This window comes from Megascapheus bottae, unplaced genomic scaffold (genome assembly GCF_031878675.1).
Source record: "Megascapheus bottae isolate mThoBot1 unplaced genomic scaffold, mThoBot2.hap1 HAP1_SCAFFOLD_37, whole genome shotgun sequence".
Classification (NCBI taxonomy): domain Eukaryota; kingdom Metazoa; phylum Chordata; class Mammalia; order Rodentia; family Geomyidae; genus Megascapheus; species Megascapheus bottae.
Genome location: NW_028327804.1, coordinates 5,805,110 through 5,823,567, shown reverse-complemented (window position 1 = coordinate 5,823,567; position 18,458 = coordinate 5,805,110). Strand labels below are relative to the sequence as shown.

The 18,458-nt window shown below is 45.9% G+C and overlaps 1 long non-coding RNA gene across 4 annotated transcripts in view; it reads left to right on the top strand.

The window, feature by feature from the left end:
• Positions 1-18,458, top strand: part of LOC150039195 (uncharacterized) — a 60,775-nt gene that overhangs the window by 9,285 nt on the left and 33,032 nt on the right. Inside the window, exon 1 of one of the 4 annotated variants that reach the window (XR_016534501.1) lies at positions 141-217. The exons of 2 other annotated variants lie outside the window; for them this stretch is intronic. This is a non-coding gene — a long non-coding RNA (uncharacterized LOC150039195). Of the gene's footprint in view, positions 1-140; positions 218-1,094; positions 1,330-18,458 lie in introns of those variants that run through there. One more of the 4 variants, XR_016534502.1, reaches the window with a different exon arrangement.

The following is an 18,458-nucleotide window of genomic DNA, read 5'->3' as shown; positions in this document are numbered from 1 at the left end:
AACACATCCATTTGTCAGCGCGGACAGTGGCGACCTCATCTACTCCACGTCCAGCCCTGGCCGTCTGCGGATGGCACGCGCGTGGTGAGAAGATCGGGTGGCTTCACGGGTGCACGGACGCCGCCACAGCGCTGGGATCTGCTCTGCAACAAGGCATCCCGCGAACGGAGGGGACCGACGGGGCTCCACGTCGTGTCGGCCGCGAGCTGACTGCGCAGTGGGTGGAAACACGACCGCAGGGGAGCGCGGGGCCGGGCTGTCACCCCGGGCTACGGAGCTGCGCTGGGCGCGCTGGGCCCGGGCTCCCGGCTGAGGACGGGCGCCGGAGACAGCCCGGGGCTCCCGGCGGCGGCCCAGGAGGCGCGGGCGGGGCTCCGGGCCAGGAGGAAGACCGCAGGCTCGGGTGTGGAGCCGTCTTTACCCGCAGCAGAGAACCCCGGCGAGGGTAGAGGAGCAGCTTTCCCAGCTGCAGACCGAGGGCCGGCACCCACCCGCCACGGAGCCGGGCCACCCAGCTCCACCCCCGCAGCTCCTCCGCGGGAAGAATGGCCCCGAGTGCCCGCCCCCTGCGCATGCTCAGAGCGCCGACGGCCCGGGTCTGCCCTGCGCATGCTCAGAGCGGACGTCCCGGGTCTGCCCTCCTCATGCTCAGAGCGCCGACGTCCCGGGTCTACCCTGCCCCTGCTCCGAACGCCGACTTCCCGGGTCCGGAGCGCCCGCTGGAGTCCGGGTCCGAGCGGCTGCGGTGGAGCTGCGCATCCGTCGGTGTCGAGGGAGCTCCGCAGGGGGCGCCGCCGGCCGGGACCTCAGGGAGGAGTGTCCGGGTCCTTGGGTCCGGGAAACCCTGGTTCGGCTCTCTGAACCACACCTCGGATCAGGACGGCGGCAGGTTCAGGATCTCCAGCCCCGGGCTGGAATAGAAATGGCCGCCGGAACCGCGCAGTGCACACGGCGGCCGCCAGAGGGCGCGCCGGCCCCGCGCACCTCCTCTCCCTGGACCCACGGTGTGGAGCCCAGGCTGAGACCACGTCCTCAGGGTGACTGACGAGCGCACAGACCGCGTGGTTCTGCCCGACTCCGTCCTCATCCCACCTGCACTTCACTTGCACACTCACATCGGCTATTATGACTGCCTCTGCCCACCCTCCCTCTCTGCATCGCTCCACCCCACTTCCCTTGGCACCCCGGCCACCTTGTCATGCTTGTCAGCTCTTCCCAGGAGCTACTCCTCTGGAACCGTCTCCTGAATATACTGCATGGTCGTTCATGCTTTCTCAAGGCTCCTGTTTTCCATGGACACAGCTGTGGTTCCTGGAGACACATGGCCAGGTGTGCTGGCAGGGCCAGGGCTTCTCTCTGATTGCTACACAAAAAAGGTTAAATGAGAAGTGATTGACACAGCGCAAACTCATGATAAGAGCTACTTCCTTGTGTACACAATTGTGCGGGTCCAAGGTCACTGACCCCACAGTCTGTCCCCAACATCACCTGAGGAATATATGGTCACCTTGGTGAAGCATGACTGACCTACACACTCAAATATAAGCTGTCTCTGGCAAATCTGAAATCCTAATGGTAAAATAATTCCTTCATGAGATGTGGAGATGAAGGATTTGGTATGTTTTTCTATCATTGTTATGCATGTTAAATACAGAAGCAATGATGTTTTCAACTTGCAAAATCCATGAGTCATAGACTCCAATAAAACCTTACTTGGGAATTGTTTTGATTTTTTTTTTGCCAGTCCTGGGCTTGAGCTCAGGGCCTGAGCACTGTCCTTGGACTTTCTCAAGGCTAGAGCTCTACCACTTGAGCCTCAGCACCTCTTCCAGCTTTTTTCTATGTATGTGGTACCGAGGAATTGAACCCAGGTCTTCATGCATGCTAGGCAAGCACTTTAACCACTAGGCCAAACTCTAAACCCTGTTTTGATTTTTTTAAATGTATTTACTTATTGAGATAAGGTCATTTTATCCTAGATTGGAGTCCAAGCTGGTCTTGAACTTGTACATCACACTGGCCTGGTCTCCCTAATATTAGGATTACAGGGGACCTTTTAAATTTTTTTTCTTTTTGCCATTTATAGGGCTCAAACTCTGGTCTTGAGTGCTGTTCCTGAGATCCTTTTTGTTCAAGATGAGTGTTCTTCCATCTGAAGTATAACATCACTTCCAGATTTTCCACTGATTACTTGGGAATAAAGAGTCTCAAGAACTAGGCTGGGAGCGTAGCCTAGTGGTAGAGTGCTCAGACAGCATGCTTGAAGCCATGGGTTCGATTCCTACGTACCTCTTACACACAAAAAAGCTAGAAGTGGTGCTGTGGCTCAAGTGGTAGAGTGCTAGTCTTGAGCAAAATGTGTTCAAGGACAGTGCCCAGGCCCTGGGTTCAAGACCCAAGACTGGCTAAATAAATAAATAAATAAATAAAAGGAATCTGGTGAACTTTTTTTTTTGCCTGGGCTTGTTTCAAACCTTGATCTTCAGATCTCAGCCTCCTTAGTAGCTAGGATTACAGGAGTGAGACCAGCACCCAGCCTAAAATACGGTTTAGATGGGCACTGAAAAACAGTATGCCAAGCTGTGAGCCAGTGGCTCACACCTATAATGCTTCTCACTCAGGAGACTGAGATCTGATGATTGTGGTTCAAAGCCAGCCATGGCACTAAAGTCAATGGGACTCTTATCTTCAATTAACCAGCAGAAAACTGAAAGTGGCACTGTGGCTCAAGTGGTAGAGTGCTAGACTTGAACTGAAGAGCTCGGGGACAGCACACAGACCCTAAATTCAAGTCCCACAAAACAACAACAACAAAACCCAGTATGCCCTCCTTTGGGATACCTATGGAATTTACACAGTTCAACTAACAACTGAGGGGAGGGAGTGTGGTCTACTGGTTGAGTGATTGCATAGTATGCATGAAGCTGCCGGTTTGATTCTTTTTTTTTTTTTGCCAGTCCTGGGCTTGAGCTCAGGGCCTGAGCACTGTCCTTGGACTTTCTCAAGGCTAGAGCTCCACCACTTGAGCCTCAGCACCACTTCCGGCTTTTTTTTTTTCCTATGTATGTGGTACCGAGGAATCGAACCGGGGTCTTCAAGCATGCTAGGCAAGCACTTTAACCACTAGGCCAAACTCCCGGCCTGTGGGTTTGATTCTTTAGTGCCACATACACAGAAAAAGCCAGCGATGATGCTGTGCTGTGGCTCTGGTGGAATGCTCAATGCCAGAGTTCAGGCCCTGAATTCAAGCAACAGGACCGGCAAAGATATTTTTTGTCTTTGCCTTTTATTCTCTTCCATGAGCTTTTGGTCAACCTTATTAGATTTTCTCCTTGAGGTTATTTTTTTCTGGTGGTGGGGGGAGGTCATGGGGCTGGAACTCAGCCTGGGCACTATTCTTGAGCTCTTCAGTTCAAGGCAGAGCCAAGCATCGCTTACCGTTTTCTATACTTCTCCTTGAATTTTAAGCACTCATTTCTTTGATAGTTCTTTTACTACCTGAATAATAACTGTGATTTAGTGTCTGAATGCTAGCCTAAAACATAAGGCAATAGAACCAAGCATTAGTGGCTCACACCTATAATCCTAGCTACTCCGGAGGCTGAGATCTGAAGATCCTGGTTCTAAGCCAGCCCGGACAGAAAGTCTCTTATCTCCAGTTAACCATCAGAAAACCAGAAGGGTTGCTGCAGCTCAAGTTGTAGAGCTCTAGCTTTGAGCTAAAGAGCTCAGGGACAGTGCCTGGTCCCAGAGTTCAAGCCCCATGGGTGACACACACACACACACACACACACACACACACACACACACACACACACACACAAACAAAAAGAAGCATTAAAACTTTCTTTAGGAGTTAGAAAGTTGCATGTGTGAATGTTCATAGGCACTGGGCCATGAAAACTGCTCTTCTCAAAAAGAGGAGAGTTGCAATTTTTCCTTATTTCAAAAAAATTTCTTTATTCCATCAAATTGCAATTTTACCACAGACATTTAATGAAGAATTCTTCTTCCTTTCTAAGGAGGAGACACAGTAAATGAAGAATTTTGCCTCCATTCTAAGTAAGAAAAAAGGGAGGTCAGGAGCATGGCCTAGTGGTAGTATGCTTACCTCACATGCACAAAGCCATGGGTGTGATTTCTCAGTATCATATAGTCAGAAAAAGCTGAAAGCGGCGCTGTGGCTCAAGTGACTAGCCTTAAGCAGTAAGTCTCCAAGGACAGTTCTGAGGCACTGAATTCAGGCCCAAGGACTGACAAAAAAGAAAAAGAAAAAAAAAGGGGGAGGGAATAGACAGAAGATTAAAATGAGTCCTATTTTGGCAACAAAATCTTGAATATTAAGTAACTTTTTTTGTGCCAGTCCTGCGGCTTAAGCTCAGGGCCTGACCACTGACTGTGGGCTTTCTCAAGGCTAGAGTTCTCCACTTGGGCAACAACACAACTTCTAGCTTTTTCTATGTATGTGATACCAAGAAATCAAACGTGGGTCTTCGTGTATGCTCAGGCACTATATCACTAGGCTAAACTCCTGACCTTATTAAGTACCTTTTAAAGGTAGAATATTGTATTTCAACTACAAAGAGGAAGAAATTTGTAGATGATTATTTTTGGTTTACTAATAACACCATTTGCCAGTAGTCTGAAAATGGTAAAATACCTTGTTTCCATTGTCTTTTATGTTAACACTGATAGTTTAATACTGACTGGCATGTTTTTATTGGTTTTATAAAGGCTTATTTTACTAGCTTTATCTCCCCAGTTAAAAAAATCATACTTTCTTTTGTTGATCACAGGGCTTGACCTCAGGGCCTGGGTGCTGTCCATGAGCTCTTAAACTCTGGAAATGAAACCGTGTCAGGAAAAGCCTCCACATTATCAGCTGGTGCTACTTGAGGGTGAGGCAGCTGGAGAATTTCCACAAGCCTTTGAAACCTTCCTTGACTCTTCAGACATCAGTAGAAAACTGAGCGGGTCTGCTGAAAAGATGGAAAACAACAGTATTTGACCAAAGGTTAGGAAAATTTGTGGTGATTTTGAGCCTTTAGCTTTCAGATGGCATACCCACTTCCAAGCTATCCATTCCAGGAGCTACCAAAGAGCTACGCTGAGATGAGCGCTCAACACTATCACTGTGAGTGGCTTTGAGCACTACAAATTTCTAGAACTTAAAATTATATTCCACTTCTCTTTTCTTTTTTTTCTTTTTTAACATAAACATCAACAGGCCTCTTATGCCCTTCCACATCTTCCTCTTAAGGAAAAATAAAAACATATTCTTGTAACATTTAAAAACCAATTCACAGGGCTGGGAGTTTAGCCTAATGGTACAGTGTTTGCCTAGCATGCACGAAGCCTTAAGTTTGATTCCTCGGTACCACATACATAGAAAAAGCTGAAAGTGATGTTTGAGCCTGGGAATGACAAAAAAAAGTATTCCTACATTATCTACATAGGACATTTCTGATCCATTCATTCTGTTACCTTAACAGTATACGGTTTCAAATAATTTTTATACCTTATTTTTATATCTACTAGAAAATCATCCCTTTTCCTTATAACAAGAAAACTAAGGCTCAGCAGAAATACTCATTAGTTATAAAATTCTTTGTTGTCTTTTAATTTTACTGTACATTTACAGAATTTGTGATTCTACCATTGCTTCCATTTTTAGCATGCTTCCTTTCAAAAAGGCCTTATGAAAAATGAGCAAAATGAAGATAAAGAAGACATATGATACACTGCTACCCCCCCTTCCCCCCCCCCCCCCAACTGGTCCTTGGGCTGGTAGCCTGGGCACCATCTCTTGAGCCTTTTTGCTCAAGGGTAGCAATCAACAACTTGAGCCACATCTCCACTTCTGGCTTTTTGGTGCTTAACTGGAGATGAGGGTCTCAAGACATTTCCTGGCTTAGGATCAAATCATGATCCTCAGATCTCAGCTTTCTGGGCAGCTAAGCTTATAGGTGGGAGCCACTGTCACTTGGCTTATGATATACTTTTAGTAATCTCATTTTTTTGCCAGTCCTGGGCTTGAGCTCAGGGCCTGAGCATTGTCCTTGAACTTTCTCAAAACTAGAGCTCTACCACCACTTGAGCTTCAGCACCACTCTGGCTTTTTTCTATGTATGAGGTACCGAGGAATCGAAAGCAGGCCTTCATGCATGCTAGGCAAGCACTCTACTACTAGGCCAAATTCCCGGCCTTTTAGTAATCTCTTTTCTGATCCTTCCACACATAAATTTTTCTCTTTATTGTAGGGAGTGTGGAAATATTTAATAATCTCATGCATTTAATTTAATGTATGTTAACTTTTACCTTTGATCCAATTAAAGCAAGACATTTATAAGGGCATAAGAAAAACTATATTCTACTTAGAAAAAAACTGCTGCTAATAAATCTCTTCAGATAGATAGAAAGTTTTTTTTTTTTTTTTTTTTTGCCATTCCTGGGCTTGAGCTCAGGGCCTGAGCACTGTCCTTGGACTTTCTCAAGGCTAGAGCTCTGCCACTTGAGCCTCAGCACCAGTTCCGGCTTTTTTTTTTCTATGTATGTGGTACTGAGAAATTGAACCCAAGTCTTCCTGCATGCTAGGCAAGCACTTTAACCACTAGACCAAACTCCCGGCCCCAGTTTTTTGGGTTTTTTTTTTTTTTGGCCAGTCCTGGGCCTTAGCTCAGGGCCTGAGCACTGTCCTTGGACTTTCTCATGGTTAGAGCTCTACCACTTGAGCCTTAGCACCACTTCCACCTTTTTTCTATGTATGTGGTACCAAGGAATTGAACCCCGGGTCTTCTTGCATGCTAGGCAAGCACTCTACCACTAGGCCAAACTCCTGGCCCCAGAAAGGGTTTTTGAAATTAGAAGGGTACCTGCAATGTTGGTAGTGAGGTGGAAAGTGAATAGAGTTCTGTTCCAAGAAATAACAAAGAGGTAATTTAATCCTTTAGCAGTTAATTTTGAAAGCCTAATTCTGTCATCATCTTCACTACCGTTTTATCACAAAATGGTTGATTGTTATGATTCAAGAAAAACATATTTGTATATAGCACAAATCTTTTTTAAACCCAGGGGCTTGATCTTAAAGGCAAATTAGGCCAGAGACAAACTAAATCTCTGTAGTCTATTTGGAGTAGGGTATATACTGGGTTTGAAATATTACTCATCCCCAAAACAGGAATCCTAAAGAGTGTCTCATATAGTCTACCGAATCCTGGGAATATGACTTACTGACAGAGTGTTTTTCTTTTCTTTCTTTTTTTTTTTTTTGCCAGTCCTGGGCTTGAGCTCAGGGCCTGAGCACTGTCCTTGGACTTTCTCAAGGCTAGAGCTCTACCACTTGAGCCTCAGCACCACTTCCGACTTTTTTTCTATGTATGTGGTACCGAGGAATCGAACCCGGGTCTTCATGCATGCTAGGCAAACACTTTAACCACTAGGCCAAACTCCTGGCCCCTGATAGAGTGTTTTTCTACCATGCAGCTACACACTTCTTATCCCTGTAGAGATCCTGTGGGAGAGAAGCCCTACAGGTCCAGAGGGTGAAGCCTGGGCTGGTTGCTCACCCTCGCTTCCACAGAATCCCTAGTGGAGAAAAACCATAGCCATGGAGAGAATGTGCTAGAGCCTTTATTTTAATCCCACATGAATCCAACATCAGGGAATTCAGCCTGTATAATCAACTCATATAGCAAATGTATATGTAAAATCTTGGCTCCAGACATGCGTTGTTTGGGAGGGGAGGAGTGGTAAAAACTGGAGAGTGAGGGAAGGGGTGACAGTGTCCACACAGAAATGGATGCCTGACCTGATTCATGTAGCCTTGACCCTTTTGGGAACTGTAGCTGAATTCATCACCTTTATATTCACAGTTAAAAGTACATTTTAAAAAGATTTATATGTGGTGGGTTTTGTGGCCTAGTGGTAGAGCACATGTCTAAGATGCATGAAGCCTTGGGTTCCATTCCCAAGCACCACATACACAGAAAAGACCAGAAGTGCTACTGTGGCTCAAGTGGAAGAGCGCCAACCTTGAGCCAAATTAGCTCAGTGACAGCGTCCAGTCCCTGTGAGAGTGAACTTCTGAAAAAGAGCCCAAGATCACTGCACTACCCTGAGTTCAAGCCAAACCACTGGAAGAAACAAATCCATAAATAGAATGGGTGCCAACTGTGCACTTCGCTGCCCAGGCTCAATTTTAACCAGGATTCTCTCTGTCTTAGTGTCCTGAGTGGCTAGGATGACAGCTGAGACCTGGAGGAAAACAGCTTACACATGTGTTACTCATTTTATTGTGCACAAGTGCTGGAATCTTGGAAGTGTGCAAGTGACCCCAGGCCAGGGTTCAGCAAGAACTTGTGCCTCCCACTGTTTCTCTCTATATTTATAGCTACATTTAAATTTTCATTTCTGTGGTACTGGAGAATTGAACCCAGGGCCCATCCATATAAGGGGAACTGTGTACCACAAAGGAAAATCTCAGTTTCCATAGACTTCTATGCTAATGTTTGTTTGTATATGCATTATATATGAACTGAAGTGTTTTGATATCTCATGGTGGCAATTTTTTTGACAGTCCTGCAACTTGAAGTCAGTGCCTTGAACTCAGGTTTGAACCTGGGGCCAAGGCCTAGCAGATCAATAGTGGGACAGTCCATGGGGTACTTGCCTGTCAAGCTAGGGCCAAAGGTCAACATTACCAAGCCCCCTTTCCCAGGTCTTGAAAGTTGAAATCCCAGGACTGCCAGAAAAAAATAGTAAAGCAGCTTTTTGCAGTTCCCATGCTGCTGCTGTTGCTGCTGCTGCTGCTGCTGCTGCTTCTTCTTCTTCTTCTTCTTCTTCTTCTTCTTCTTCTTCTTCTTCTTCTTCTTCTTCTTCTTCTTCTTCTCCTTCTTCTTCTTCTCCTCCTCCTCTTCCTCTTCCTCCTTCTCCTCCTCCTCCTTCTTCTCTTTCTCCTCTTCCTCCTCTTACTCTTCTTCCTCCTCTTCCTGTTCCTCCTCCTTCTTCTTGATTTTAATTCACTGTTGTGCTGGTGCTGGCTTAGATTTAAACTCAGGGCCTGGGACTTGGAGTTCCAGCACCAGGACTGGCAAACAAAAACCCCATATCTTTAGGCCTGTGGTCCCATTGCACAATTTTGTTGTTGTTGTCGTCGTGGTGGGCTTTTTTGTTTGTTTGTTTGAGTTTTTTTGTATTTTCTTTTTTTTTTTTTTTTGCCAGTGCTGAGACTTGAACCCGGGGTCTAGGATAGCAGTTTGAAGATAAGGCTGTCCTTAGGGTGCCTGTCTGCCAAGGTAGGGCCGAGGGTCAAAGAAACCAAGGCCCCAGGTCCTCACAGTTTAAAACCCAGAACTGTCAGAAAAAAATCATGAAAATGTGGACTTCTTCATTTCCTCTGTGTGTGTGTGTGTGTGTGTGTGTGTGTGTGTGTGTGTGTGTGTGTTCCAAGGTTTTTTTTTTTTCCAGTGCTGCTACTCTAGTCCATGGCTCTGGGTCTTGTGCTAGTGTGCAAGCCTACGGTACAAAAGTTCAGACACAGTTCCCAGGATCTGAGTTAAAGCCCACAGGACTGGCAAAATAAAAACCTCAAAGTAATTCTTTTTAAGTTATTATATTTATGTAATATATGATTTAATATTGTATTTAGTAATAAAATATACTTATAATAGATGATTATACAATGTAATTGTCATATATTGTATATTCTATATTTAGATATGATTGTGCATCAATACATATTATTATATACTTAATATATTAATGTAATGTAAAATTTAGAATATAATATTCATTGCGGGAGCAGTAGTAAAACTGCTAGAACACGGCAAGGCTTGGACTCCTGTCATGAATTCGGGCTGAGGCAGCTGTGGACTGGCAGAAGTGGTGCTAGCATGTCAGTACAGTGGGGAGGGAGAGGAAGCCCAGATCGGTGACTCTGCCTGTGGGGGACCTCAGGTCTTGTCACACCATGGATGGATGTGCTGGAATGAGGGAATGTGGCTGGCCCCCAGTGCCTGTCTTTGTGGATCCAGTGCTGATGGGAATGAATGGGGACAGGGAATTGGGTCCTGGCTTTCGGGTGCAGACAGGAGGAAATCGGTCAGGACCTCCGGCCTATCCCTCTGTGAATCGGGTACTGACATGAATGAATGGGGGCACACCTGGGAGCCTGTCTCTGGGGATTGGGCTCTTGCCTCAATGAAAGGGGTCAGGACCTGGGCCTGGAATGCCGGGAATCTGGGTGCTGGAATGAGGAAATGGGGACACTGACCCAGATTCTGCCAAGAAGGGCAACTGGGTGCTGATATGAGGGAGTGGAAGGAGTGGGGGGGGCACCCTGGGGCTGGAGATCACAAGAAGTATCCTGATGTTAGAAATGTGCTTGGATGGGCCGCGAGTTTAGACTAGTGGTGGAGTGCTTGCCAGGTATGCATGAAGATCCAGGTTCGATTCCTTGGTACCACACACATAGAAAAAAGCCAGAAGTGGTTCTGTGGCTCAAGTGGAAGAGCTCTAGCCTTGAGAAAGTCCAAAGACAGTACTTAGATCCTGCCTTTAAGCCAGGGTTAAAAAAGAAAAGAAAGTGCTTGGACAAGGCAGACTGGAGTAATTCCTGTTGAAAGGACTACATAGAAAGAGAGCTTGGGGCACTAAGAGACATTTTTCTCCTGGCCTTCAGTGGCTGCCACATTCATCCTCACCACTTGGCTGGGACTGTGCTGCTGGGTACAATGTTGTCCCCAGGTGCAGGCTTCTGTCCCCTTGTTCACATAGGGGGGACACATTCTGGCTAACTCCCTCCTCTGGCTTCAGACTGCTGAGACATGCTCTGGCTAAACTGTTGAAGAATGGTTGTGGTTAAAAAAAAAGTGATGGGAATGTGCAATGGAGCCCACAACATCTTATTGTTGAGGAGAGGAAATTTGAGTGATACAAACGTGAGGTTTGCTAAACCTATTTTCCCTATTTGTTCACTTTGAAGGAGTTCTCTGAAACGAAATGCTGATTTATCCCAGATTGGAGCCAGATTCAAAGTTCAAGTGTAGCAAATCCATCTGCCCAGCCTCAGGCTCTAAGATTACAACCTGTGTCCAAAAGCGTTTTGAATGTTCAAATGTTAAAACTCTATAGATGGGGGCCGGGAGTTTGGCCTAGTGGTTAAAGTGCTTGCCTAGCATACATGAAGACCCGGGTTCGATTCCTCGGTACCACATACATAGAAAAAAGCCGGAAGTGGTGCTGAGGCTCAAGTGGTAGAGCTCCAGCCTTGAGAAAGTCCAAGGCCAGTGTTCAGGCCCTTAGCTCAAGCCCAGGACTGGCAAAAAAAAAAAAAAAAAACTCTATAGATGCTTCCTAAGCAATCTGTGATAAGGAGCTTGCTTACATTCTAAATGTCATTAGACTTCTTAAACATATAGTAATGTAAAAGGGACACGATTGCCCAATCCTGGTCTAAACAGGAAGTGTTCAGCATCCATCCTCTAGCTGTAACACCAGGAAGAACTCTTCCTGGAAACATTTATCTGAACCATATGCAACAGTTGCCCAAAGGCAGAATGGGTGCACAGAATTAGGTCTGCAAGATAAGCAGGCAGAGTGCATAAGATTCCACGGAGAAGCAAACTAAAACAGAACTCCATTGTCTGCCAGGACAGCCCACTTTGGCAGAGAATGAACTATTTGCAACATTGCTTTCACAAAGTCAGGTTTTTCATTAAAATGCTCTCCAAAGTCTCAGGGGGAAGCTGAAGCCTCGGGGAAATGTTTTTAAAAAGCTTTGTAGGCTTCCTAAGCAATATGTGAAACTTATATTCTCCATGTAATAACAGTGCTTAAGCATAGAGAAGTATAAAAGGGACATCAGGGACCAATCTCGAACTAAAAGAGAAATTTTCAGAAGCTAGTATTCAAAGGAAACTGAATGGTTTGCAACATTGTTTCCATAGTGTCAGGTTTTTCATTAACTGGGCAAGGGAAGCCAGGACTCTGAGATGTGATGAGCTTTGCCATGGTGGGGTGGATCCAGGGAGGGGCACCCAGAAGAGGCCTGCAATGTGGCAGCAGGGAGGTGAGTTTTTCCTCTGTAGTTGTGAGATTACAAGCTCAATCTTCTACCTAGGCTAGGGCATTTACCTTCCCAGGTCCTTCAAATCATTGGAATTGGGGGAAGCCCATGAACTGTGTCCATGCAACTCCCCACTCCAAGTAGAGAAGCCGGGCCCTTTACTGCTTCTGTGAACCCCACTGAGGAACCTGGCTCTGCCCTCTTGCCTCTGGGGCCTTAGGCGGGAAGTCCATGCCCCTCTTATTTCCACTGAATCACAGAAAAAGCCAGAAGTGGGGCTGTGGTTCAAGGGTAGAATGCCAGCTTTGAGCAAAAGGAGCTCATAGAAAGTGCCCAGGCCCCGAGTTCAACTCTGAGGATTGGTAAGACATAAAACAAAATATAAATGAATAAATACAATACATTCATTAACAAAGCCAGTACCTCCATGTGTTTCTGTAACTATGAGTGTATTTGTACTGGTGAAGCTCCTGAGTAGCTAGGATGAAAGGCACCAAGCTAGGAAATTCCTTTCAATGGAATTATTTCATGTCCCATTCCTTGAGCCCAAGACTAGGCAAAGCACCTAGGCCCTGAGTTCAAGGCTCAGGTTCCACCAAAAAAAAAAAAAAAGAAAGAAACTCTCCCTCTCTCTCTCTCTCTCTCTCTCTCTCTCTCTCTCTCTCTCTCTCTCTCTCTCTCTCTCTCTCTCTCTCTCTGTCTGTCTCTCTCTCTTATATATATGTATCTGTTGTCCATAAGGGAAACCCAAAATACTTCCTTTCATACATAGTATAAATATAAATTCACATATATAAAAACATCTAAATACAGAAATATATAAAGAACAGAGCAGCATTTATTGCTGAACTTTGGGCCTTGGGTCATTCATACTTGGGAAATTCCAACACTTGTACACAATGTAAAAAAAAAGTTGCAGGTGTTTAGCCTAGTGATTGAGTGCTCGCCAAGAATGCACCAAGCCCTGGGCTGAATTATTTGGTACAGCATACACAGAAAAAGACAGAAGTGGTGCTATTCAGGGCCATATACATTATAATATTCTTGAATTCTTTTTCCTATCTGCTGCCAGGTTTTTTGGAATTTCTCCTCTAAAAACCTCGGGCATGCCTCCTCGACAAACTGTAGGAAGCTCTGAAGCACCCCTTTTTCCACCCACGTTCCGTGGGCTTCAAGTAGGTCTGTTAAGATCGGTACAAATGACCTATGGCTATTAACTTGACCCATAATTTTTACTCCTGACTATACACTCTCTTAAGATCCTCTCTTAATAGTCCTACGATGTGTTACTCACCAGAGCGGAGTCCTCCACCGTCGTCCCAGATTTTCAGGGTCCCTGTTCGGGCGCCAGATGCCGGGGCCTACCGGCAGCAAATTGGGGTTCCTGAAATAGGGGGCAGGGACTGGAAAAATTAGAAGAGAGACAAACACATCGGGTCCGGGAGGTCTGCAGCCCAGGCAAAAACTGCAGCCCCATTTATTATCAACTCAAAGTTTATATCCCTTCTTGAGACCAGGGCACTCCCAGGTGTTACATCCAGATGGTTAATCAGGGAACTGTTGGGGGTTACATTCATATGGTAAATCTCAGATCAATTGAACAGGAGAAGGCCAAAAAACAATAAGACAATCAAGGGCCCGGGAGTTTGGCCTAGCGGTTAAAGTGCTTGCCTAGCATGCACAAAGACCCGGGTTCGATTCCTCGGTATCCCACATACACAACCAAGCTGGAAGTGGCAGAGACGAGACACTTCCCATTTCTGCCTGGTTGATTTGAGGTAAAATGATCAGTGAGGCTTTTCTGCCAGGCCTGGTTTTATCTCAGCCTCCTGAGTAAACAGGATGACAGACCTCAGCCACAGATGACCTCAGCCACAGATGACCTCAGCCACAGATGCCTAGACTGCAGCACTGTGATCTCCACTTAATAGGAAAAGGGACCCATATACCTAGGTCCAGGAACTCAGAATCAGTTCTTAGGTTCTGATTTCATGGATAATGGCACACGCACACACACACGCACACACGCGCACACACACGCACGAAAACCAAAACCAAAAAATACCATCTACATGAGAAAACCCCAAACATTTCAGAACATTAATTATGTAAGTGCAGGTACATAAATGTAGAGAAAGGCCAGTGCTCTGGATGAAAGCTGCCTTGGGTCATGCACACTTGGGAGTTTCCACCACTTGTACATAATAAAATACAAAGCAGGAGTGGAAGCCATGTTCCTCCCACTCTGGCCTGTCTTCCTGGATACCTAGGACATTGAGATCTAGAGGATCATGGCTGAAATCCAGCCCAGCCTGCAAAGTACAAGATCCCTGCCTCTTTTACTTGTTTCTTTGCTGGTTGTGGGTCTTGAGCTCAGGGTCAGAGCACTGACCCGGGACTGTTTTCCAATTACAGCCAGGCCTCCACTTCCAGGGTCTGAATAATTAATTAATAAGATCAAAGTGTCAGGGGACCTGACTAGCTGCCCTTATTGTGCCCAGAAACTTGAAGGCCCCCCGCCCCCCATAGCCAGAGACCAAAGATCAATGCAAATTGCAATGAGTTGTTTATTGACGAGCTGGAGCACGGGTCTCTGCGCACTGATAGTCGAGTGCAGACCAGAGGCCCCTAGGGCAAGATTACAGCCCGTTTTATACATTTTTTTTTGGTAGGGGGAAGGCCCCAGCAAGTAATAGTAACAAATCAATACGCCACGCGGGAAATTTATACTATAATTCCATTAAATGATTGGTGCAGTACAAAGCAGGAAAGAGGTTGTGGCTAATCACTGGTCAGTCTAGCTGGCTGTCATTTTAGGAGGATGGTTTTATGCCAGATATGAGTCTAGGGGGATCTCCATGGTGACGGGCTTGTGATTGGTTGACATCTGCCCTAGTTTGCTGGCCCTTGCAAGTCCGACCTTGTAGGTAGTAGATGGCTGCTATCTCTAGCTCCCGGTTTGGAATGTGTATACTCCTTACTACAGTGTAGCTCAGTCTGGGAACCAAGGACAAATGGGTGGTTGTAGATTAGCCACAAGGACAGCAGTTTCATTTCTCAGGATTTTAGCAAGCAGATATACAGAAGCAGAAAGGCAAGTTAAGGAAACACAAGTATAACCATCCAAATGAATACAAGTATGAAAATACAAATGGCTAACATAGGTTTATAGAAAATATATACATATTTTCTATGCTCCTCACCCTAGCTACTTATGGCTGCTGAGATCCAGAGGATCATGATTCAAAGATTCAAATCCAGGAGGCAAAGTACTATGTCTGTGTCCCTTTTTATTTTTTGCCAATCCTGATGCTTGAGATGAGGGCATGGGCACTGAACTTGTGCTTTCTCAAGGCAAGTACTTGAGCCACAGCACACTTCTGGTTTTTCTGTGTATGTGGTTCCAAGGAATCAAACCCAGGGCCTTGTGCATGCTAGTTGAGCAATCTACCACTAGGCTACACTCCTGGCCCTGTATCCGTTTTTGTTTTAGCTTGTTTACTTTTCTACCTGTTGTTGGGATTGACCTCAGAGCCTGTGCACCGACCCTGGGCTTTTGGTAGAAGTCCAGCACTAACCACGTGAAGGCATATCCACTTCGGGTCTGTGCATGATTATTTGGAATTAAAAATGTCACAGTTTCTTGTTTGCCTTCCTTGGTTTTGAACCAAGACCCTCAGATCCCAGCTGAGTAGGTAGGATGACAGGCTTCAACCATAGGCCGCAAAGCCGGGAAACACTGATCTCTATTTATGATAGGAAAGCTGCAAGTATGTCCACAGCTCCATATTCTCCAGCCCAAGAGTTCAGACTTAGGTGCTGAGTTCAAGACTCAGTTGCCACTGAAAAAATAACCTACATATGTTATATATTATATGAAATAAAATTATGCATGTATATATTTGATGAAAGTGACAAGGGCCCTTTTTCTGCTCTAGTTATTCAGGACAATAAGATTGAGAGAACTGAAGTTCAAATGCAGGCCAGGCAGCACAGTCCATGCCCCTTTTATTTGGTATTTCTGCCTGTTTTGGGCTTGAACTCAGGGCCTTGGCACAGACCCTGGGCTACATTCCAGAAGTCCAGAGAAAACCAGTTTGAGCCACAGTTCCATTTCTGGCACCTAAATGATTCATTTGAGATAAATGTATCAGGGGCCCTTTCCTGCCCTAGCTGAACAGATTGCAGAGATGCAGAGGATCAGAGTTCAAATCCAGCCTGGCCTGCAAAGTTGGAGGTCTGAGCTCATTATTTTTTCTTTCTTTCTTTCTTTCTTTCTTTCTTTCTTTTTTCTTTCTTTCTTTCTTTCTTTCTTTCATTTCTGGTGGGTTGTGTGGTTTGAACTCAGGGCCTTGATGCTGACACAGGGCTACTTTCCAAAGTCCATTGCAAGCCAGTTTGATCCAGCTCCACTTCTGGTATCTGAATGATTAATTTTATTTTAGTTAAAGCCAGAAGTGGCACTGTGGCTCAAGTGGTAGAGTGCTATCCTTGATCCAAAAGGAGCTCAGGGACAATGCTCAGGTCCTGAGTTAAGTCCCAGGATTGGACCCCCTCAAAAAAATTATTGCCAGACCTGGGGCTTGAACTCACAGTCTCATGCTTGGTTCACAGCTGGCACTCTACCACTCAAACCACACCTTCTGCCCAGCTATTTTGCTCATTAGTTGATAATGGATTTTTAAAGACTTTTCTAAAAGCCCACTTTTGTCTTTGAACCTCTATCTTCCAGATGTCAGCCTCCAGAGTAGCTAAAATTATAAGAGTGAACCACAGTCACCAACTGCCATTCTTTCCATTGAGAAGAGCATGACATAGGAAAGAGTGGGAAAAATTCTCTAGGAAACTCAAGAGATTACCATGTTACTGCGAAAGCCACGGTTAGCTTTATTTATTCCCATAAGTGGAATCTTTACTGCTATACCGAGTTAGGATGTATGTTCACACCACTCTGCACATACCTATCCTGTCTCAGGTAGGTGAAAGAACAGCTGCACCCTTGATCAAGATCATCATCATCAAATCTTTACATGGAAACCCAAATGTCTATGTTCTCTTTCTTGTACTAGGAATTTCAATTTAACATGGAATTACATTCTGTAAGTGCTCATTCATTGCTTCTGCCTTAGTTTCACTCTCCCAAATATCAATGTCAAACATATTTGATGTTAAAAAACATAGAGCGGGGGCTGGGAGTTTGGCCTAGTGGTAGAGTGCTTGTCTAGCATGCATGAAGACCCGAGTTCGATTCCTCGGCACCACATACATAGAAAAAAAAAAGCTGGAAGTGGTGCTGAGGCTCAAGGGTAGAGCTCTAGCCTTGAGAGAAGTGCAAGGACAGTGCTTAGGCCCTGAGTTCAAGCCCCACAACAAGCACCAAAAAAAGTAAAAAAAAAAAAAAAGAGAAAAGATAGAGAATGTGCATTTCCAGCTGGATGGAAGAAATCAGTTTCCATGTACTGTGATGCCCTGGGATGTGTACAGCATTTCTGCTTTTCTATGGCTTGGCCTGAGCTTGGGAAAATGAAGAGGAGACCAGACTCCTGACTTCCTCCCCTCTCTCCTCTCTCCACAGGGAGGTCAGCCAAGTGGGGGTCAGCCATACGGGACATTTCGTACTCACACAACCGGTTTCACCAAAGGGTACAGGGCAGAGCCCAGTCCTGCCAAGTCATGCCCACGCCCTCCCCCAATTCTGTCTGTCTCCAGGGGGGTCCCAGGTGGACTGGGGCGGCACTCACTCCGCCACCAGCAGGGGCCGAGTGGTAGCAGTCTGACCAGTCAGCTAGCAGGAAACAAGCCAGCCAGTCCGTCGATGGCCCAGGGAAGCAGGGAAGTGGCCTGCAGCAGAAAAAAAATACTCCCAAAGCTGCCTTTTCCTGCCCAAGGATCAGGCCAAGCACACGAGAGGCTGTGTTTGTCAAGACAGAGTGAAGTGTGAGCCATTTCCCCGTGCGTGTGCGTGTGTGCAGTGTGTGTCTGCGGGGGAAGAGGCCGGATGGGTGGGGGTGGGGGTGGGGTGAAGGCAAGCCACTCAGCTAGTCAGCTCCTCCCCAGAAACGAAGCTGGACTGTGCTTTGTCTTGTAAATGTTGTCATGGCAACGGCCTGACATTCCTGTTAGGCTTCACCCTGCGGGTGGGGGTGGGGCCTGGGGAAGAGAAACCACCAAAGGGAAATAAAAAAAAAAAAGAAAAATCAAATACTACAGAGAACCAAACAAACAAGAAGACAAACAGCTAGCAGGCCCGGAATTCCACGACCGCTACCTTCAGGAAAATAGTTTCAAGGAAGTAGGATCGATGAGACCGGGAGTTTGGCCTAGTGGGAGAGGGAAGACCCGGCTTCCATTCCTCAGTGAAGTCAGAAACGAATGCCGCAGCTGTTGCTGCTGT